We start from the raw sequence: 24,569 nt of genomic DNA, 5'->3' as shown, positions 1-24,569 counted from the left end.
TCAATTATACAATGAAAAGAGCAGTAGCTCCATTATACATAAAAAAATGCATGTTCTGATAAAATTCTGATATTGAACTTTGAACTTTGAACTTTCATAAAAACTATAGGTTCAATTATACAATGAAAAGAGTAGTAGCTTCATTATACATAAAAAATGCATGTTTTGATAAAATTCTGATATTGAACTTTGATAGAAAATATAGGTTCAATTATACAATGAAAAGAGAAGTAGCTCCATTATACATAAAAAATGCATGTTCTGATAAAATTCTGATATTGAACTTTAAACTTCCATAAAAAATATATGTTCAATTATACACTGAATGTTTTTACATACATAAAAAATAAATGAATGTTTTTACATACATAAAAAATACAATGTTCTATACATATAAAAAATATGGAGTGTTTGCCCATGGCTGACACGCTAATTGCATCCTATATTCACCCATCTTCTCCTGAGTGATTATGGATGGATCAGCACTAGTCACCAGGTGTTCCAGTAGTTTTATTGCGAAGATGCCACAATCAAGCGACCCATGTTGTATGGTTCATAGGTCGCAAGATTTTCCAACAGACTGTTGATAGGTCCAGCTTTGATCGATCCACATCGCAATAGTGAAGTAGGGATGGTACTGTGACAGTCAATGCCTCTAGCCAATTCACCAGCTTTGTCATTGGTGTGTATGACGGAAATGAATCGAACACGAATATGTGGCCTCTGTTAATGTCCATTACAAGGACCATCTAGTGGTCACTGATATTCATCACCGAATAAACAAAATCCACATCTGCTCATTTGACATCAAATTTACCGGTGACGTAGTCCTTGCACGTGTCTTCATCTTCCTAAGCTAGGGTAGCCTCCAGAAGTGACTTATTCTTTATTCGTTTAAATACACCGCCACGAGCATTAAGATGACTCTGTCAAATAAAATGAGAAGTTAAGTAAAGAATTAAAGACCAGAAAACTTAACGAAACGAAATATCAAAATTTATCGTTACACCAATTGGCAAGATGGTGAACTTGTACATGCACGTGTCGGGCCGGGTATAAAATTTATCTTTCATAAAATAAAATAAAGTATTTATGGTCTGCAGAAAAAATAATATGTCAGTAAAAGTACAAGATAGCCAACATGTAAAGACGTAAAGACTAGGACACTTACATCGCACTCGACCAATGAATTCAGGGTAATCAATTCCTTGAAGAATTGCTTGGCAAGTGGTTTAAAGGAGTTCTCTCGAACCTCGTTGTTTGCATTGTCATCTGAGATCCAGCCCATCATTTCTGTTAGGATATTGTGTGGAACATCTTGTGCTACGTTATATGTGACGATCGATCTGGATAATGATGTAGCTACACCTGGGAGAGGATGTTTAGCCACACTTTTCTTCTTTACTTGGGCTGGGGGTATATATTTATCAACCGGTTTTCTCTTACGACTAATTCTTCGAGATTCCTACATAAAAAATAACAAAACGTTACTCATCAAGAAATATAAAAATATAAACAAAGATTACTGATCAATAAATTACTCACCAGTGGAACTTCTTCTGTGGTCGTAACAATCCCAGAAGTGTCTGCCTCTTGGATGTCAGATATGTCAGTCTCTGTATGTGGCATAGTGAGTAAGGCAGACATATCGGCCTCTGTTTGTGGGACGTTGGCCTGTATAAGTTCGATGTCAATCGGTGATGTCGTGGCAGTGGTGGTATTGGGCTGTAGAGAGGGGGTGGGAGTAGGTGAAGTGGTGGTATCGGGCTGTAGAGGGGGGATGGGGATGGGAGTGTTAGAGGCAGTCGCAGTCGTATTGGGATCCTGAGATGGGATAGGTGATCTAGTCGTCTCCTCATTCACCGTGGAACCCTTCATTTAGTAAAATAAAATGGTGAGTTCACGAACACGTAAAAGCTAAACGCATAAAGGCATAAAATGATGCAAACCTTGCACATAGACTGCAACAATGACAGGATGGCCGACAATTGCCCTTTCATGTCAGTTATGTTTTCCTCCATACTGGATACACGACTATCTAAACCAGATATACGGCCATCCAACCTCGATAGTGAGCTGTCAATGGACCACAGGTACAAATAAATAGACTCATCGGCATTGGCTCCCTCCCTGCGGCGGGCAGCACACTTAGGACACTCCTCATCCACAGGTTGCTATGTACCGGAGTCTGCAAGAAAGACATCAACTTGGTTCAACTCGTTCTCTTCGCGTATGTCCCCCATCATATCATGGAACATAATATCACTATGTGTGTATGTCCCTCCTTTCACCCTTCCATATTCAGCATCCTCGTGCTCAGAATGCTCGGGTTCATCCCCTCCCTCCACCCTGACAACTTCATCATTGTCATGTCCACGATGGTCATCACCGTCACTTTCACTTTCGGGACTACCCCAATCACTCGTCGACCTATTGACACTTTTAGAACGTCATCATCCGAACCTAGCTCAAATATAGGTCGTCGTTCCACTGGGGTATCTCGAAACTCCCTTTCAGCATCTGACATCACAATGCCCTCTTTAACCTTTATCTGCATTAACAACCCAGTAAACTGGTTAGTATCAATTTAACAACCAAATAAACATATTATGCATAGAGTAAACGTACATTGTTAGACTCGAATATCTCTCTCTCAAGTACTTTGAAGGATACTGAATGGGAGCATGACCATTGTAATATGCAGGGCAAAGCCACCTTGCTCCTTCACTCTGCAATGTTCCCAACTATCGATGAAGCTAGGATCTCGTACGTCCATACCTAAATAAAATTTAAAATAGATTAAGAACAATAGTAATGTTAGATCAAACAACACGATTATTATGTTAATCAAATTTACCTAGAATGCTTGTGGAAATCCACGTAAGGAGTACTTCACAACATAGTTTTTATTTGCTTTGACCCTCGTCTTGTATAGACTGCTCTTATCATTTAAGGCAATATTTAGGGCATCCAATGTCCTCTCCTAAATAATGGTACCCTCAAGACTACTGTAGTACTCCAAGTTTTGAACGTCCTTGAAACGTTTGAGGTCGACTGCATTTTTCTGTTTGTTTTCCCCATCATTGCGACCTCAATATAGTAAACTAGATTGATCTTCATAGCATCATCATCATTTTCAAACTCTAAGTCCTTGTATTTTTCTTCAAGTTCACAGAGGTGTAAAGTTTCCTTCGTCACTCGATTACTAAAATACTTGATAGCAAGTTCAGATGAGAACTGTTGGTTCCGATCAACTCGTGATGGGGATTGCCACAAACCAGTCATCACCAAAAAGTCATCCTTTGAAAAGATGACAACCTTCCCACAGACAGAGAATGACATTGAGTCTAATTTTGTCCTCTTCACTTCTCTAAGCAACATGTGATGGACAATTAGGCTGTTAAACACCATATCAACGTCTACAAATCGCCCAAAAATTGTTCTCTTGAACATGGCCAACTGCGTAGGCATGAGCTTCTCTTTGACAATCTTGTTTGCATTAGCAATGTGGGCCAAGCTGGTTACTTGACCGAGAAATCGATCGGCTTCGACTATTCTGGAACGTATAGCCATCTTAAATCACTCCTGCATTTATTAAAAAATTCAATCAGTAAACTCCTTCAAAAAAAATGTAAAACAACATTCTGTTTAAATCTCGTTGGATTTGCTCTCGCTGGAATCGCTCTCGCTAGCATCGCTCTCACTAGAATCGCTCTCTCCATTATCGCGCTCTCCAGTATCGCTCTTTCTGGTGTCGCTCTCACTTATCTCCCTCACATTCTCTCTTTTTACTCGTCTTCAACCACATAACACATCAAAAACCTGAAAAATAAACACAAAAAAAACTATAGGATCACTTATCTCGCTCACATTCGCTCTCTCCGGTATCGCTCTACCGATTTCACTCTCACTTATCTCGCTCATAAACTCTTTCTACTCGTCTTCAACCACAGAACACATCGAAAACAAACAAAAAAACCCATATTGAAAGATTTACCGATAAGATTCGATTTGTCAGTGGCAGTAGAATCGTTTGCAAGCCGAAAATAGTTTTTTCATTTATGAGCGATACGAAGCCGTTAGCCTTAGAAAATTTGTATGAAGAATAGTTTATTTTTAGTGGGTTCTCAGTAAAAAGGTAAGAAGACGAAGAAGTAAGGGCAATTTACATAATTTAGTATGACGATGATGTCAGCAAAGGGTCAATTGACATTATTTTTTAAAAATGGGTCATTTGACATTTTGGGCTCAATTTTTGGGTCATTCGTACAAATTTCCCTAGTTTGTGTTGGATGCAAATTATTTTATTTGAGTTATAATAGTATGTGTTTGAGGTGTAAACTATTTTAATTTGAGGAGGAAATAGTAACAGTAAAAACGGTAGCAAATAGTAAATATTGTAGCAAATGGGGGTTTTGAAATAGTGTTGACGGTAGCTAATTATGGATTACAAAAGAGTATGTATTGTAGCAAAAGATGGTTATTATAGTCTAAGCATAGTCATTGTCTCAAATGTCTCCTTTAAGAATAGACAAATATTAATCGTGATGTCCATTGATACAAAACTGACTATTAGTATCTTTTAAAAGGAGGGATCGTAAAAAATAAATAAAAAATAAATCCTACAAACTACAACTTCTAAAATTAAGACATATCTTTTCTAACCAAAACGTTGGAAGTTTGAATCTAAACTCCCTCATATTAGAAATTCATATCTTGACAATATGGGATTACAAAAATTACGACGAACCATATGATTGATTATCATTGCACTATCAAACCTTCAATTTAGGCAATTACTTTCTAAAGATAATAAATTTTTGCAATTTTTTTTTTTTCTGAAAAAGGATTATACAAACCTAAATTAGAAACAACAAATAATTCCATTTCCAGGATGTTGCACCAAATTTTTGGGCAGAGGGAGTTGTCAAGTAATGTCTTTGAGAAAAGGCTCTTATAAAGTGAGATTGGAGACAAAATTATTATTAAAATATGGGTTATATTATAGGAAAATCTGACACGTGTCCTTAATTTGTCCAAAGAATCAAAGGCTTGGTAATAAAACATATAACACAACTTGCAATTTCATTCTTGTACTCCAAGGCTTCGGGAAATGGCTAGTTTCAAAGGTTCCTTTTTTGCTTGGCTCTTATTTCTCCCTTTTTAACTTCACACAAAACAACTCTATTTCCCCACCATTTCTTCTTCAAGATTTTAAGTTTAACTGATTTATTCATTTATTTATAACTCAAAATTGAGACACGTCGATGTTTATGAGGAGGCGTTCGGTATATAGAGATGAGAAATTTTTATTTATGATTTAAATTCTATTCTGGTCTAAAAACTTCTAAAACGTGTGTGTTAATCCATAAGATAATCACGATTTTAGTTCTTGAACATGAACATAATAATTTTGGACATTACTATCATTTTGCTCTCATTCACCGATCAATATTGTTAATGCAAATATTTGAAAAACGAATATTATTAAGAAGGTTCAAAATAATTGTTTTCTTTTAAGTTAAGGTGACATTTAAACCTTTATTAATTCATTATTTAAATTTTAATTATATAATTTTATAGACTGAAGTTTATCATGTGATAAGCTATTTCAGACAACTTACAATTAATTGTTTAATTGAAATTACAGGAATAGAATTAATTTTTACACCATGTGCTTTACTTATTTTGTTAGTATAGCATTTGTGGGATTGGGAGATCAACCCCCACATCTAGGATGAATGGTCATGTCAATTATCGCTAAACTAAGCTCGCTTTGACCACCGTTTATTTTAGTGAATGTAAAATTCATCAAATGATAATAAGTAAGATTTAAAGACATATTTGAGAGTGACTTAAAATGGTTGAAATCACTCTTAACAAGTTAAAATTCATTCTCAAACATCTTTAATCATTCAAAATCAATGTAATATTTGGTTTTACACTCTTAAACACAAATTTCGTTGAATCAAAAATTCATTTCGAATGTAAAATATGTTTCAAAGTATTTTTAACATGACAAAAACGATTTTAATCATTTCAAAATCACTTATAAACAAGCTCTTAAACTATTCTTTTTAAGATTCTAAAAGAAGAATTGTTTCAAGATGTAATATCCTAAATTTTCAAGTAATTTTTCATTTAGTTGTCTTGATTATTTGGGTGTTATTTTGAGTGTTGAGGCTAAAATTAAAGTATTGGGATCGAGATAATCTAATTTATTAAAATTTGGACTGAATTCAATTTCCAGATTTATGTTTAGGAATGAAATATTGGAGAAAATTTGAAAATTTTCGATTAATTGTTTAAAGGTTTATAGGTTTAGGGGATTTAGATTTTATTTGGGATTTATTTATGGTAGATTTAAATTGTTGAGAGAAAAATTATTTGATTAGCGTTTGTGTGATCGAAAAGATGGATTAAATAAATAAATAAATATATATATATATATATATACGTTCAAGAATATAGTTAATTTTTAAAATAATGACAAAAATGGGATATATAGGAAAGAATTTTAAAAATAGGTGGGAATGGAAAGTAATGACAAAAATAGAGTAGTTTTGGTGGGGAAGGAAAATCGTGTACTCGGTACGCGATTAAACTTTAATTCAGTCAGCACCACGTCAGCATGGTCGGTGGACTGGTCAACCACGTACTCGTGGACCAGGTCCATGATTCCCATAATCGTGGACCGAGTCCACGATTAACTTTTTCCTTTTTTAATTAATTATATATTTAATTGTAAATTTTCTTTTCTTTTTTAATCAATTTAACTGTTTATTTTCTAATTTTTAAGTAACAAATTCCTTTATTACTAAACTTAATTATATATTTAATCTGCAATGAAAACTTACTTATTCTGCACTCATATTAAAAAAAAAACAAATTGTGACTTCACTGAGTAGTACATCTCTCTACAAAAAATTTAAATAAAAAAAAAAGATCTCATGATACTAAAGAAGATTTACAATTAGTTCTTTAATTTGAAAATAGAAGTTACATGAAATTTAAAGACGACCTCCTAGCCCTTACCCCACATGGGGATTGCCTTCGTGTGTCTCTAAATTAGCTTCGCCCTATTGCCATTGTCGTCTACGACGAATACATCTTCAATCAGTGTTAACAACATTGAATCGTCTTGTTTGTTGAATAGTATTTCTATGTTGACCAATGTTTGGTCACACATTGAACTCAACTCTAGTAACTCATGTTGTACTGAATATTGTTGTAGTTCTTCGATAAAATTGTTCTGTACGATGAAAAAATTAATACTAAACAATATTCATATCATATTTTTGGGAAATGTCTGATTTTAAATCTCTTACCATGCAGTAATAGTAAGTACCATCAGGTCTAATAAATCGCCTCGCGATTGAATTGTACCAGGAAAAGTAATCGTCTGATACAATTGGTCTATTTGTTATTTCTCCCTGTGCACAACGATCATGTCGTGTATGCCAATAGGATATATATTCCACGTGAACTCAACGTCAGTTTTGGTCGTGCTTACCTCTTAAATCAATCTAGTGTAGTGTTGGGAGTGTATAACACAACGAAGGTACCGTTTGTCGCAAACCGAACTATCTCAACACGAGATCTAGATGATGTCACTCTACTATATGGAAGCATATAAGAAGGCTAATGGTCAACCACCGCGATTCCTCTCGATCTTTAATTCAATACACAGATTAATTGGCTCCGTTAGGTGAGCCATTTTTTATTAACATAATGACACCGAGCTTTGAATGTGTACAGTTCGAGCAAGCAAATGGCTAGCAGCCCCCAAACTAGCAATCAAAATACTGTTCGAGTCTCAAGGCGAGACAGAACAAAGAGTACAGTATGTCTTGACCATCACGACAGTAATCAAGTAATGATGAACAAATATCTTGCATGTATGGCGTCCAATTATTCTGGCAAAAAAAGAAGATAATTATACACCCAATTAATTTCACAAAATATTTTAAATATTCATTTATATATACATATTTACCTGATTGTGCATTTAAATATTTTTCGGTATACTAGCAATATATTTGTTGACTGTTCAGATGCAACTATTACACCACTTCATCTAAAATTATAAAAAAATAAAACTAATTTATATTCTTACATAATATGATAATAAAATAATTATATAAATGAAATAGTACTTGGCACTAAGTGGACGAAGACCTGGGGCCTGTAACTGGACTTGTGGTGCTATAATTTGAAATCTATCATAAGCCCATAACTGCAGTAGTATCAGCGGCCCCGCTATTTCCAATGCTTGTGCAATAGTAGCCCGACAAAGTTCTCTATAAAGCCATGCAAGACAGGCACCACCCCTCGAGTACGTATCAGCATGCTCGAAATCAGACATAGAGGGAGAAACATGAGATGTACTAGAGTGTTCGACTTGTCAGCAAACAAAAATCCTCCAATAAGTTGCATAATGTATGCTCGTGCATACCTATGTACGCTGATGTCGTCGGCATCGGGAGGTAATTTTGAAAACTGGGACGCCAACCACGAGATACTCAATCTTGAGCCTTTCAAATCATCTGGTAGGACGCCCAAGAGCTCGTCACGAAGAGTTTTCCAATTATATTGTAATGAACCTGTCAAAGATACTCCATCTACTCGTAACCCAAACTAAATGGCAACATCCTGCAATGTAATCATAGATTTCCCACAATGAAGGTGAAATGTGTGGGTTTCTGGTCTCCAATGCTCAACTAAAGTAGTAGTGAGGTATCAATCAAGTTGTATAAATTCGATCTGTGCAACTCCATGAAAACCAACCTGTTCAATGTAGGGAATAATACGTGGATCAAATGGGATAGTATGTTGTGCAGATGTCTCCTTTCTCCGACAACCCAAAACTATGGTAGAAGAATTATCCCATATCGATTGTGAGTGATTAAGTATTTTGTTGATACAATTGTATAGGATTAGAAGGACCGGATTTCATTACCTAAGAAGTTCAAATTAGATTACATAACAAAATTACACTAAAAACACAAGTAAATAAAAAAAAAATACAGTTATATGAAAAATATAATTACATTAAAAACACAAGTTTATAAAAAAAAAAATTAATTACATTAAAAACACAAGTACATAAAAAATACAATTATATAAAAAATACAATTACATTAAAAATACAATTATATTAAAAACACAAGTACATAAAAAAATACAATTACAATAAAAACACAACAACATAAAAAAATACAATTATATAAAAAATACAATTACATTAAAAATACAATTATATTAAAAATACAATTACATAAAAAATTCAATGGCCCGAAGAGGAAGCACCTAATGTACGTTGTGGACAAGTACGCTTGTCATGTCCTTCTCCCTTGCAAATTGTTCATCGAACTTTTTGGTTTGCCTCTCTCCAATCCATTTCATTATGAATGCGTGTACTTTTTGGCCTATCCTGTTCTCTTAGTAAGTCCACATTCGGACGAACTTCTGTAAATGATAATTCTGACTAACAATCTGGGTGTTATATTGGATGGAAACGACCTTCATAACATCGCTTGAAATGGGACAACTTGTAGCACTCATCACTAAGAGATATGTATGTCAAACACATGTAATTACAAACTGCAATTACATGAGAGCATGGAATCTTAAATGACTGCTACTTATTACAAGAACAAGTTCATTCTTTCAAGCTCAAAACTTGTGTGTGTTATTCTTTATAGGGAGAAATCATACTTATGCCAGTTTGTACTTCAAAAGTTTGAGTTTCCCTGTCAATAAATGTCACTGTGTATGCAGATGCTCATTTTTCCCACCTTTTAAGCTTTCTCATGGCATTTCTGTGTACATGTCCCCACGGTCGAGTGCTTCACTAATCTCTTGTCTTCGTCGTTCAAAATATAGTATTATATGATAGAATATTAGCCTAACCAAAGAAGTAATTGGTAACATTCTAGCACATTTGAAAACACCATTCATACATTCAACTGCATTTCTTGTCATCCACCCATAGCGGTATCAATCATCATGTGATTGGGTCCATTTTTCCAAGTCATTATCAGAAAAATATTTAAGGCATTTAGGGTTCAATTGTTTCAACTCTTTCATGCACGGAATGAATTTGCACCTCTGGTGTTGATTTCCTGCATTAAACACCAAAATTTTTAGTTGCTTTAATTTATATTTCGTATTGAAATTACTAGCAACATGGCGAAGCAATATCGATGGTACGCTCTAGGTTCACTCCAACTAATTTCCTCATTATTAATTGTAGCAATAATGCCCTTTTGTTTAATAGAAATCAAGAAAATACCATCTCATTGGGTAACATATTCACGCAATGCCCACGGAAACCATGACCAAATGGATGAACTTTCACCTTCAACAATAGCAAAAGCAAGAGGAAATATTTGCCCGTTTGTATCAATAGATAAGGCGATCAATAATTTCTCCTTATACTTTCCGTAGAGATGAGTTCTATCGATCTGGATTAATGGTGTACAATATTTGAACCCTTCTCTTGCAGGACCGGAGGATTAGAAAACTCGACCAAAAGTAGTCGTACCTGGCACATCAAACGATAGGAAATACCAATCCGATCATATTCCTAGATTGTAATGAACAAGAGCACTCAACCAATACAGAAGCTCTGAATATGATTTCTTTCAATTACTAAACACAACAATCAATGCTTTTCTCTTGGCTTGCCACACCCGTCTATAATTAACATTACATTCATATTGTTTTTTGATTGCTTATTGGAGTAAGGCCACAGGTACCCCAGGATCAGCTCTAACCAAATTTTGGATTTCGATACTCATAAAATTTGAATCAACCTGTTAATGATCCTGTGTCAATTTAGAATACATTCGAATGTCCCATGAGTCTTACACCGACATGCCCGTAACCTCCAATCACAACCATCCTACCACTGTTTGCATCTCATATACCAAATATCTTGATTTGATTCCACTACAATATTCTCATAGTGTTCTTTCACGCAATATTTTTTTACAGCAAGTTGTAAATCTTCTTTAGTAATAAATAACATTTCTTTCTGTATTAAACTAGAATTATCTACAAATATACTCATTTCCTCCAAAATTGACCCTCGTTCACTTTTCCATGAAAATATCTAACCATACCAACTCAAGATCTTGTTCCTCACTTCTATCATTTCTAAATAATTCATCGAGTTCAACATCAATATCACTATCTCCATCATTTTCAAGTTCAAAAATAACTAAATCTTCAGGACGCATCGACATATTTATTCAAATTTTTTCAACTGTTATAGTTGACAAAAAAAAAATGTTTATTCTTTTTTAAAGAAATTCAAATATTTTCTTAAATCAATCCAACAAATAGCCCAACAAAATCACTCAAAAAATAACCCAACAAAATCAGCCAAACAAAATCTATAAAGTATATATTACAAAAATTCAATAGTCTAATTACAAAAAAATAATCAACCCAAATCTAATACATTTAAATTCGCCCAAATCTATAAAGTATACATAAATCAGCCCAAATTATACCTAAATCTATCTATAAAGTATACATAAATCATATAAACCCAAGTATACAAATTTGTAAACAATTATATAAAATCATATAGATAAATCTATAAATCAACCCAAATAAACAAATCTATAAAAACCCAAACATACAAATTCATATACTAGAAAAAAATAAAGAAAAAGTTTTACTTAAGGCGGATGGCGACAACAGCAGCAACAAGATCAGAGATGGCGGATGGCAGTGAGATGGCGACCAGCGGTAGTGAGGAAGAAAATGAAGAAAATCTTTCGGATGGGAGGAAGAAGAGGAAGGGCACGGGTTTAAGGGACCACTAAGGTGATTACCTGGTCAACGCTACATGACTATCCATGTGGCAGTCTGCGCGTCAGGTCACAGGTAGTCCTGTACTCGGTACACGATTTAGTTGTAATCGTGTATCGGATACACGATTCAGTACCGAGTACACGATTACAACACCTATTTTTGACAATATTCAACCCTATTTTTGTTAAATATTATTAAAATAATATTATTTAAAAAATCATATATATCTATATATACATATATACCTACATACACATGTATATATGTGTATTAAGGAACAAAAAGGGGAACTTTTATATATATTTGGGGAAAAAAATTATAATTACGGCTACCTCGTAAAACATGCAAGGGAAAAAAGAGAGGAAATTTCTTCCTCTTCCTCGTAAAGCACCCAGCGCCTCTCTCTCTCTCCCTATTTCTCGATCTCGCCCTCTCCCTCGCTTAGCCGACCGCGTCTGACCACCGGAGAAGTCGCCGCCTCTCGCCCGTACCAAGCCGTCGACGTCCGCCGCTCTTCGCGCCGAACGACTCCGTCGCACATCGAGCCTCCATATCTGTGAAGCCGCCGCCGGTCGCACGCGCCGGGTCCGTTCACCTGACATTTCCACCGCCGCGTTGGACTTCCATATCTCAGCAGCCGCTTCGTCTACCGCAGCTGTCCACGTCGTCCACCAGTCACTAGTCACGGTTCCTTCTTCCGGTCGCTGGATCTCGACTTTTAGGTGACGTTTCTATGGTTTTTGGATGAATTGTTGGGGTATCTCTAATGCCCATTATTTTTTTGTTTCAATTTGACAATGCCCATGGGATTTCAGCTGTTAGATCGAGGATTTTGAGCTTTGTGAACGGCTGTCCGACGATAATTGTGAGTTTTGGTAAGTGTAGAGGTTATCCGGCAACCATTAGTTATTGGATAAGTTAATTGGAGATATTTGAGTTAATTTTGGATGATTGAAATTAGACCCCTAATGTTGAAATTTAAATTTTGTTAATATTTAGGGTTTGATTTAAGGACTTTTACTTAAAAAAAAAAAAAGAAAAAAAAGGACTTTAGATTGCTACTTTGCTTGGGCTTAAATTCGAGGTAAGTGATTTACTATTGGTTCACCCTCGAACCTAGGTTGATGTTAAGATTGTCAATATCTGAATGATTTGCTATGATGGGCTGATTTGATTTGCTATGATGGACTGATTTGCTATAACGGACTGATGAATGGACTGTTGAGGCATTCTGGAAATCGATGAGTTATGTACTATGATCATGATGACATGTTTATGGTCGTCATGGAATCTAAAGATTGTATGTTGCATGATTAGACTGATGGTGATTGTTAGCACTCCTAACGAGTCATGTACATAGCATTTTGTGAACCTTCGAGTTCACTTCTTATGTTCATGTTTCGACGTCCCTATGAGATTGCCACCTATGCTTATGATTGTGACCCTTCGAGATCACTATCTATGAAAGCTTGCCTTTGGGTTCGTCCCTTATGCATATGCCTATGCCTTGCTTATGCCTATGTTGCGTGATGTATACTTGCGTCTCAGTAGGAAGGCTAACAAGTTCGCATAGTGGACCCAGTAGTGGGTCATTTATTGGGTATTTCTATACTCACTCTTTCCTCTACATGTTTTTCAGGTAAAGGAAATGATAGGACGATGAATTACAAGAAGAATCTGTGACTAGGCCTTGGGACTTGATATCGCTTTCACATATGTTTTTCTCATATTTTCTTATTTTAGTTTAAGAGTCAAATATTTAAATTCTTTGATTGTTTTATTCGGTTACTTATTTAATTTATTTTTTAATTGGAATTAGGGGTACTTGGAATGGGAAATTTGGACCAATGACCTAATATCTGTGCCTATAATGCCAAATGACTCGATTTTTTAAAAAACTGTCAATTGACCTTCTGTTGATGTTATCACTGTATGAGATTACCAGAACTACCCCGATAACTGTCTCTCTCTCGTTACGTGGATCTCGCTCTCGCTATGTTTATCTTTCATCGTGATGTGATTGTTTGTCACTGTACAATTGATTTGATAATTTTCTCGAAATCTTTCTACAACTTAAAATACGCATACAACAAACATGTAAGGGTGAATTCTTTAAAAATCTAAACTTCATTTGAACTGTCATTTTTTTGAACGGAGATTTATTGAACGAGGTTTTCCAGAACGAAGTTTTTCGAAACCAAACGGAGTTTTCAGAACGGATTTTTCAGAACAAAATGGACTTTTCTTGAACCTGGTCTCAAAAAAGGTATGTAAATAGCATAATGAAAGGGGTGTGAAAAAGAGTGACAATGAGAAAGGTGGAGAGAGAGAGCGATAGCGACAAAGGTGGAGAGAGAGAGCGATAGCAGCAAAGGTGGAGAGAGAGCGACAGTGAGAAAGGTGGAGAGAGCAGATAGAGCAATAGTGAGAGAGTGAGATAGAGTTACAGCGAGAGAGCGAGATAGAGCGACAGCAAGAGAGCGAGATAGAGCGACAGCAAGAGAGCGAGATAGAGCGACAGCGAGAGAGCGAGATAAAGCAACAGCGAGGGAGCAAGATTGAGCGACAGCTTGAGTGCGAGATTGAGCGACAGCTTAAGAGCGAGATAGGGTGATAGCGAGAGCAAGAGCAATTGGGAGCGACAGCGAGAGAGATCCATGTGTATTACTATCTGCTTAATGTAGGATGACATAAAAGTGTCTATTAATTCAATAAGAAGGTCACTGGGATGAGAACCAAAATTTGTATATTGAAGGTGAGCTAACAAAAATCATTATGCCTATTATATTAAAGTATGAAGAACTTAAAACTCACATTTATAGGGTTGGAAATGTAAGTTGCTCAAAGTTTGATGTTATTGTAAGAGTTAAATATAAGCTTGACTTTGAAACCCCTCCACAGTACATACAGAATGACAGTAATGTTCACTTCCTTCTTTTTCGGGAAGATCTTTGTAGACTTTAGCTATATGTAATGCAAAAATCATACCACGATGGAAATGTGAATATGAGTTATGATGGTATAGTTGTTGACAGATAATACGTGGTATCATATGAGCTTAATTGAGAAGAGAGTGATATTCCATTGTTTATGAACACTCAACCATTAACATTATCAATAGACAATGACAACACTCATACAGTGGACTTGGAAAGAGAAACTCAATATAACGGACTTGTGCTTGATAATGAGAGATCAGAAGGACTTACTTCAATGGATTGTGGTCCTTCAAAAGAGCGTGATCCTTTCATTGTTGGTAATGAGAGATCGGCAGGCTTGAATTTTATGGATTGTGGTCCTTCAGAAAAGTATGATCCTTTTGTGGTTGATAATGAAAGTTTAGTAGGATTGAATTCTATGGACTATAGTCTTTCAGAGGTGTGTAGACCTGCAGTGGCTGTTAATAAGAGATCAGCAGGATTGAATTCCATGTCATAGAGGAGAATTGATTATGTCTGTTACCTCTTCATCTGAGATAGATGTTGAAGTTAGTCAACTGTTTTTTAGTAAGAGTGCCTTAAAAATGAGATTGTATATTATGTCCTTAAACAATGATTTTGAATATAAGGTAAGGAAGTCAAGTAGGTCTTTGTTTACTGTCAAATGTATAGAGGTAATTGTAAGTGGAGCTTTCATGTAGTGAAAATTCCAGGATGTGACATATTTAAAATCACGAAGTATTTGTGTTTGCGCACATGTTTTATTGGAATTTTAAATAATGACCATAGACAAGCAACAACTACGGTAGTTGGTGAATTAATCAAAGATAAGTTTACAGGCATAGGACGTGTTCATAAACCTCGTCACATTGTTGAGGATATGAGGAAAGAGTACGACGTAAACATAAGTTACGATAAGGCGTGGTGTGCAAGGGAAACTGCTTATGCTCTTGCTAAGGGTAATCCAAAAGAGTCGTACGCTATTTTACATGCATATGGTGAAGCATTAAAAATGGAAAATCTAGGTACAAGGTTTGAAATCGAACTTGAAAATGTTGTCCATTTCAAGTACATGTTTATGGAATTAAGGTCTTGTATTAGAGATTTTTCAAGTTGTCAGCCTGTGATAATTATTGATGAATCACATCTGAAAGGAAACTACAAAGGGACCATGTTGGACGGTATTTCCATGAACGGTAACAACCATACCCACTAGCATATGCCATATGGACAATGAAATTGATCGAACTTGGAAGTAGTTTATGTCGAATTTAAAGTGTGCCATTAGAAAACCCCCTAACTTTGTGTTCGTGTCCGATCGAGTGATATCTATTGGCAATGTCATTCGTGCAGTTTTTCCTACGACATTTCATGGGTTATACATATACCACCTAGAAAATAATATTCTTTCCAACTTTAAGGACATATGATCGATGGGATGTTCAAGGATGCAGTCAGGGCATTTTGCATGTTAGAGTTCCAAGCACACTGGGACCAATTATCTTTTTGAAATGGTGTTGTATCAAAATATTTGGAGGATATTGGTTTTGAAAGGTGGGCACGTGTTTACCAAACAAAACAAAGATACTATAACATGATGTCCAATAGTGCAGAGTGTTTCAATTCATTGACCAAAGAATATCGACAACTACCCATAATGTGCTTATTGGAACGTGTTCGAGGCCTCATCTTGTCATGGTTTTATGAATGGAGAAATTATTGGGCATCTCAAACGACGTCATACTCGGACTATTGTGAAAGCCGATTAGCAACTGAGTGTGACAAGGGCAGACGATATCGAGTTGAGCTGATTGATTGTTATAGGATCCATGTGTAGGACAATCAATTGGACGGTATTGTGAACCTCCATACCAAGGAATGCATGTGCAAGGAATTTGACTCACTCAGTATCCCATGTTCGCATGCAATTATGGTTGTGCGAGAACGAAACATCCCCATCCGAAGTTTTTGCAGTTCATTCTATAGTGTTGAGTCCCTCATGGCTATTTATGCAGAGCCCGTAAATCCACTTGGTCACATATCCGAATGGAAAAGACTTCCGGGATATGTGGAAAAGCATATTGCACCTCCTAGAAAAGTGGTACAGGTTGAGTGACAAAGAGTACAAAGAATACCATCAAGAGGAGAACACTACAGACAAATAAAATGTGGTAGGTGTGGAAACTACAGGCATAATCGGCAAAACTGCAGTGAACCGCTAACGTCCGGGCGACCTACTGATTCTAATCTAAATGATTCAAATGTCGGTCGATTGTAATTTTCTATGTGTCACTTATAATCCTCAAAACTGTAATTTTCTATGTGCCACTTATAATTTTCTATGTGTCAGTCGATTGAAATGTCTCACTCATCTCGCTCTCGCGTTTCTTGCTAAACTCGCTCTTCCTTTTATAAGTATAATTAAGTGGTTTTCTATTCATGAATCATTCTGGAAATGTCTCGCTCTCTCTGGGTCTTGCTTTCACTAATCTCGCTATCACTTGTAATCCCTTTTATAATGTCTCGCTTATAAGTTTAATTACTAAAGTTTTTCTATTCACAAATCTCTTAAAATGTTTCACTTATCTCGCTTTCCCTTTTATAAGTTTAATTAACTTGTTGGCTATTCATGAATCTTTCTGGAAATGTCTCGCTCTATCTAGATCTCGCTCTCGCTAATCTTGTTATCTCTTGTAATCCCTTTTATAATGTCTCGATAGTTTGTCTATTCATGAATCTCTTCAAATGTCTCGTTTATCTTGCTCTCCCTTTTATAAGTTCAATTAACTTGTTGGCTATTCATAAATCTTTCTGGAAATGTCTCGCTCTCTCTGGATCTCGCTCTCGCTAATCTCGCTATCACTTACACAACTTTCCTCAAGTTTGTCTATTTATGTTACCCAAATGTTTGTCAATTCATGTTAGTTCAACACTAACAATTTAAATAACATGTTAGTAAAATTACATTAATAATATACATAATATACATGTACATCAATAATATGGAGTGTTCGTCCACAATTGACATGCCAACTACATCCTATAGTCACTCATCTTCTCTTGAGTGATTACAGATGGGGCACTACTAGTCATTAAATATTTTAAGAATTTTACAACAAATATTCCACAATCTAGCGACCCGTGTTGTGTGTTCGTAGAGGTAGGTTGGGATATCTTCCAACGAGATATTTCTATGTCCGGTTTCCAACGAAGTCACAATAGTGAAGAAGCGATGGTAAGATGTAAGTCTCGATTCAAGGCAAGACTCCAGCTTCTTCTTCGATGTCATGAACAATAGTGAATCAAATACGAACAACCAGCCTCTATTTAGATCAAATGCAATCAACATCTAATGTTGATCGATGTTTGTTGTCATATACACGAAGTCCACATCTCCACTTGACGTCGAATTTACCCATGACATAATCCGGAAACGTCTCTTCCCCCCATAATACGGAAATATGCAAAGTTGACTTGTTTTTAATATGTTTATAGACCCCATCTAGAGAATTTAGGTGACTCTACACAGCGAAGTGAACATTAAAAATACATAATAGTCAATACATGTATTCTTATTCAGAAGTGCAGTAAATCGTTGCCGTTATTTCAATTGGCAAGATGGTGAAGTTGGCCATACACATGTCTGGTTGCCTATAAAATTTATCTTTTATGAACTGAAATAGGATATTTAGGATCTGCATCCAGAATAAGATATACGTTAGGAGAGGGGAGTAAACTGTATGTACTTGGTAAAAAGGACAAGGATCGTAAACTTACGTCACACTCAACCCATTAACTTGGTTTGGTCAACTCCTGGAAAAAAGACTTGGATAATGATCGAACTGCATTTTTCTCGAACTTTGTTGTCCATATTTTTATCGGCAATCCAGTTCATCATTTCCGTGAATACAGTAACTGGAACCTCATGCTCCAAGGATTACTGGATCATCACTTTAAACTGTATCGTAGGTATCCCAAGGAAAGGGTACTTAATATTTTGACGATTTAAAGGAAGTTGAACCTTAATTTCCTTCTCTTTTATTATTTTATTTTTTGGTACGACCGTAGGTGTGTATTTATCAACTACCTTTCTCTTACATGTTGGTTTCTGACTCTCGACCATAACCTACAGAAATATAATAAAATGGTGAACATGTCGAACAATAAATATGAAGAAAGAAATTTTATAATGACATAGTGATCATACCTGTGAACCTAGATGTATGGTGTCAGAGGGGGCCCTGATATCAAGCTATACAGATGAATTGAAAGGTAGAGGTGGGTTAGGTGACTTAGGTGGAGGTGGGCTAGGTGACCTAGGTACAGGTTGGGTGGGTGACCAAGATAGAGTCGAGATGGATGACATGGTGGCATTGTGGCCTGTCTGTAGAGTGGGGGACCTCGTCGCCTTAAACACCATGGAACCCTTCATGGACTGTAATAGAGACAAAATAGTTGACAATTGTGCTTTGATGTCTCTCGTGTCCGTCTCTAGGTTCGATACACGAGTATCCAAGCTCGATAATAAGTTTTCAATGCTCCGTAGGTACAAATATACATCAGGATCAACATTGGCTCCCTCCTTGCGACCCAAAACCTTAGGCTAAGAACGATCCATCTCCAGGACAGAACAGTCCTCCTCAGGCTCAGGACGTACGTCACCCACCAGCACATCATGAAACATATCCTTGCTAGGGGTGTAAGTAGACTGGTGGATGTTTTGGTCCCCATCAAATTTGTTGTCCCTCACTCCACCTTCTGAATTAGCCTGTTGTCCACCTTCCCCACCTTCTGAACTATTCTCTGAACTACTGCCACTCTCTGAACTACTAGAGCTCCCTAAACTCTCAGTGTGGGAGTGTACTTATCTTACGGCTCGTCTATCAATTGGAGTGTCTCGAAACTCCTTTTCAGCATCGAACATGACAAGACCCTCTTTGACTTTTATCTCATTAAGAATCTAACTCTGTAAGATGGTTAGTGTACATTTAACAACCGAATAAACATACTGTGGCTAGATTACACTTACATTTTGAGACTAAAAAATGTCTCTCTCAAGTACTTTGAATGACACTGAGTGGGAGCATGACTATCATAATATACGAGGCATAGCTACCTTGCTCTTTCTAGTGGCAACGTTCCCTGCTGCCGACAATAGGATCTCGTACGTCCACACTATCCAAACAAATCGTATTTATAACTATGTTAATGTTAAAAAAAAAGATAAAGTTAAGTTAAGGAACATCTACCTAGAATGCTTGGGGAAGTCCACGGAGCAAGTACTTTACAACATAATTTTAATTTCCCTTCACCTTCTCCTTGTATAAACCATGCTTGTCGTTCAGTGTAATCTTCAGGGCATCGAGTGTCCTCCACCAAATAATTGTACCCCAATTAAGATTGTTGTAATAATCTATGTCTTCAACATTGTCTAATAGAGTACGCATTTTTTTGCTTGTTTTTACTCATCATTACAACCTCTGTGTAATATACTAGGGTGATTTTAACAGCATCATCGTCGTTTTCAAATACCAAATTTTTGTATTCTTCTTTTAGTAAATTCAAGTGGAATGCGTTTAAGGTCAACCGATTACCAAAGTACCTCATCGCATGTTCTTGTGAGGACTTCTCACTTTGTACAACTTGCGTAGGAACCCACCACAAACCAGTGATCAATAAAAAGTCGTCCTTAAAAAATGTGATGACCTTTCCTTTGACAAAGAAATTAATTGAGTCCGCTTCTCACTTCTTCACTTCCCTCAATAACATCTGATGGATTAGTGGGCTGTTGAATACATGTTTAGAGTCTACAAATCGCCTAAAAACAGTTATCTCAAACATCTCTAACTGCCTTCCGGTAAGCTTCTCCTTTACAATCTTGTTGGAATTCGCAACGTGGGCCAGGCTAGTTACTTGCCCGGGAAACCTATCAACTTCACATATTTTCAAAGCTTTTGACATCTTAAATTACTCCTGCATTTTATGAACATTCAATTTATCAGTTAATAGGTTCGTACTAAAAAATCACTAATAATGCATACTATTAAAGTCTCGCTCTTGCCAATCTCGTTCATTTCGCTCTCGCCTGTTTCACTCTCATTTATATCGCTCTCTCTTGTCTCGCTCTTGCTTATCTCGCTCTCTCCCGTCTAGCCCATCTCACTCTCGCAAAACTCGCTCATTACCTTATTTGGCTCTAGGTCCTCTAGAATTATATGTATGAAGTATAACTTGATTTGCAGTTGTAGTTTCCAAGTTTATGCTGGGATGAAATTTGATATGAGTTGATTATGTGTGAATTTTAAGATATGGCACCAAAGCTCAAAGTAAAAAGAAAGGTTAGAGGAGGGTTCAGGATCCACAAGTTCAGGACTCCCAATTTTGGGATCACCAAGCCCAGGACCCTTCCTTGCCGACAGTGCAAAAACATGGAGTCGGTGGGAGTCAGAATGTTCCGATAGCTCCAACCCCACCTTTGCTTAGGTTGATAAGGAAATAATGACAACAGCGAATTCGTGAAGCTATTACATCATCCTTGTTAGAGAGGATACAAGAGTGACTTCTCAGTGTAGTGGTAGAGCAGATAACTCAAACTAATTGGACTCAGCAGGTACCAATACCACCAGTCCAGGTGCAACCAACCCAGTCCAAAAATCAGAACATGTAGGACTTGTCCCTTAAAGCTAAGCACTTGAGGGTTCTTATGTCGTAAATGGATGTGTTATTCTCGAAGCTGATGACAATATGCGATAATGGTTGTGTGCAAACAATTTCAAGAGTCATGCGCTGATCACAAGTTTTCTCATTGATAAGCCAAGTATAACCTAACAACGAGTGTCTTAGGATGGCCTAAGGTCGAACGCGGGGATTTGATGTGATAGTGTTGTAAAGTGATGAATCATGCGGTAATAATAAAGATGCGTTAATTTTTGGTAATGCGATAATGAAAATGCATTAATAATAGGTGATGTCTCAGAAAGCTTAAAAAATGCAAGATGTGACGAATGAGCAATTCGGCAAGTTTTATAACAAAATCGATGAAAATGAATGGGTTAAAGGGAAGGTTATTTGGAAATCATTAATCCATACAGGTGATGCGACCATGGTTCTTACTTCCCATTAGCTTACACCTTTCGGTGGTTACCGCAATAGTCATATCTCTATGATGTGAAAAAGGGAAATGTTGTAGAACGCAAAGTTATTTCTATCTTTAGAAGTACTTGCTTTGCTTAACAAGTTCATCACCTTTCTCTTTCGAGAAGTTGATTATCATACTCAACTCTGCTTTCACAAGTGAGTATGTTTCTAAGCACGTGTTAAGAAAACTCGATAACCTATCACAGCATGGATCAAGCCATTCGATTAACCTTCCCCCATACCCTGGAGGTTTAGTGACTCATGAGCAAGGAAACGAAGGATGGATGAACATGGATAAAGATGGAGATGAACATGATGATAATATTGAATTAGTAAATCGTTCATATGCAAATTTAACTAACATCTTAGTTAATCATGTTCTATAAAACGATAATACAGAGAGAGTGGAATGGTTGTGAGATTAATGTCAATCTCTTGACAAAACGGATTGATGGTGAATTCTTGCCGACGTGATGTGACTCGTGGAGTGATTGGTGAACTTCCTTCTCAGGTAAATTCTCCGGTGGCCTTCTATATGGGGATTTGGAGTTTTGGAATAGAAGGTTCCCTGCAAAAGTTAGGCGCTGAGCTAAGCGATGGTGTTGAACGAGCTAAGCGATACATTGTTTTGCTATGCGATGGCACTACACGATCGTGTAGCTTCGGGTGGGAGCTAAGCGATGCGGCAAAGAGCTATGCGATGGTGCTGAGCGATCGCTTACATGATCGTTTACCTTTGATCGGGAGCTAAGCGATGCGGTGAAAAGCTATGCGATTGCGTTGAGCGATCACCTACACGATCATTTACCTTTGATCGAGAGCTAAGTGATGCGGCAAAGAGCTATGCGATGGCATTTAGCATTCGTTTACACGATCGTTTACCTTTGATCGGGAGTTAAGCGATGCGGCGAAGAGCTATGCGATGGCACTGAGCGATCGCTTACACGATCGTTTACCTATGAGCAGTAGCTGAGCGATGCGTCGATTGCTATGCGATAGCACTAGGTGATCGCTTACCTCGGGCATGATTTGAAAATCAAAATAGATTTTGGAAATTGAAAAATTACACAAAATTGAAAATGGGTTTTTTCATGTTCATCTTCTACTAGCTTACTAGGAACCCATCACCTCTTCTTTGATTTACTCCAAGCATGAGCTGCATCCCATGCAGCACATCTCTTTGCATGATAGTCTGCAATATATTGAAGAGATTGGAGTGAAGAAATGGATGATGAACCGATAGAATTTTTGCTGAAAAATTTGGATGAAGAAGGTGTTCTTCAATAGGTTGGTTCAGTGAGTTTTCTCTATATTCTCTTTAATTCTAGCTTATTTTGAGTCCCACAACTCAATCTAGAGCACCAAGAAGATAGTAGGAAAGATCTTGTGATGGTCTACACAAGAATTTGGAGGATTTTGCAGCTGAAAATAGAGATTTCGATGGTTCGGCCAAGGTATGTTCTTGAAACCCAATTGTTTTAGCATGTTTCTTTTCAACCAAAATTAATGAATTGGAATGCTTATGGATCCTGATTTCTTCCGCCGCGTGATGGTGTTGATCCAACACATAACATCCTTCACTTTAATATTTCTGTCTCGCCTTTTGGGTCGAGGAGGTTGTAGTGCATTCAAATCGATGTTGGGTAGTTTTGATGAAGGCTTGGGGCAATGGGGCGAATCTTTCGACAAAATCCTTAGAATTTTTGTGCTGATCAGGTTGTGGACCTCCAACATGGGTTCGTTTTCAATACCATAGCCCACTAAAAGGCATAAACTAAAGACTGTCCACAGGAAGAAGAAGTGTCCTCGAATCCTACCAACCCCTTATCTGCCTTGCGATTAATCTTCCAACATCGATGGGAATGCCACGCGCAATACAATATGCGGCCATGACTCGATCCCTTGAGATGTTTTTATCATGTGTGTCAGGATGAGTCTCCTCTTCACCTGATAAACCCAAAGATGTACTTCAGGCAGCAAACGGTTAGACGCAAGTGTGTGGATGCCGGTCAGGGAGATGGTTCATATGGTGCCCGGTTGCCAATATTCTTAAAGCATCTTCCCAATACTCATCTTTAGGATTATCAATCAACCTGTTGCCTGGTGCTTTTAGAAAGTCTTTTAACTTGTAAAGTTGATTAATATCCTGGCGCTAAACGGCACGATCCTCCCTTTGATAATTACCGCATCCTCGGTTTCGTGCAGGTTGCCTTATTAGAATGCCCTCATACCCTTGGCATGACTAAGATGGCCATTGACAGACTGTTTCCCATCCAAGCTCTACCATTATGTTGGTGATGAAGTCTGACAGTGGGGTTGGTGCCAAGAAGAAGCCCATCTCCATTAGGAGGTCATCGTTTTCTTTTCTAACCTTTGGACGTCTCCAGGCTAGCGATGATTCGCTGCCTTCAACCTTTTCCTTGCACTTATCTTGGGCGACCACAAGTTGGGCCCTTTGGCGCCTCATGCACGCCCTTTCCCTCTTCTGATCAGCTTTTTCTTTTTCCCATTCCTCTATCTCCTTGCGTTTGAGTTCAATGTTGCATTAGACCTTTGCCCTTCGACACAACTCCTTTTCTTCCTTCTTTCTCTCTCACCTTCCTCTTCCTCCTTTAACTCCTCCTCGAACTGCTCAAAAGAGAAAGCAATGTGCCACTCCTCCTCGAG

At 37.1% G+C, this 24,569-nt stretch overlaps 1 long non-coding RNA gene across 1 annotated transcript; it reads left to right on the top strand.

Moving 5' to 3' along the window:
- Positions 1-12,102: 12,102 nt before the first annotated feature.
- Positions 12,103-13,724, top strand: LOC120090603. The gene is made up of 3 exons (XR_005485572.1): positions 12,103-12,548; positions 12,642-12,701; positions 13,466-13,724. It is a non-coding gene; the product is annotated as an uncharacterized LOC120090603 (long non-coding RNA).
- The last annotated feature ends 10,845 nt before the right edge of the window (positions 13,725-24,569 follow it).

The sequence above is a fragment of the Benincasa hispida genome, chromosome 1 (genome assembly GCF_009727055.1).
Source record: "Benincasa hispida cultivar B227 chromosome 1, ASM972705v1, whole genome shotgun sequence".
NCBI classification, from domain to species: Eukaryota; Viridiplantae; Streptophyta; class Magnoliopsida; order Cucurbitales; family Cucurbitaceae; genus Benincasa; species Benincasa hispida.
Note: the sequence above shows the minus strand (reverse complement) of the source record. Positions and strands in the feature narration are given on the sequence as shown.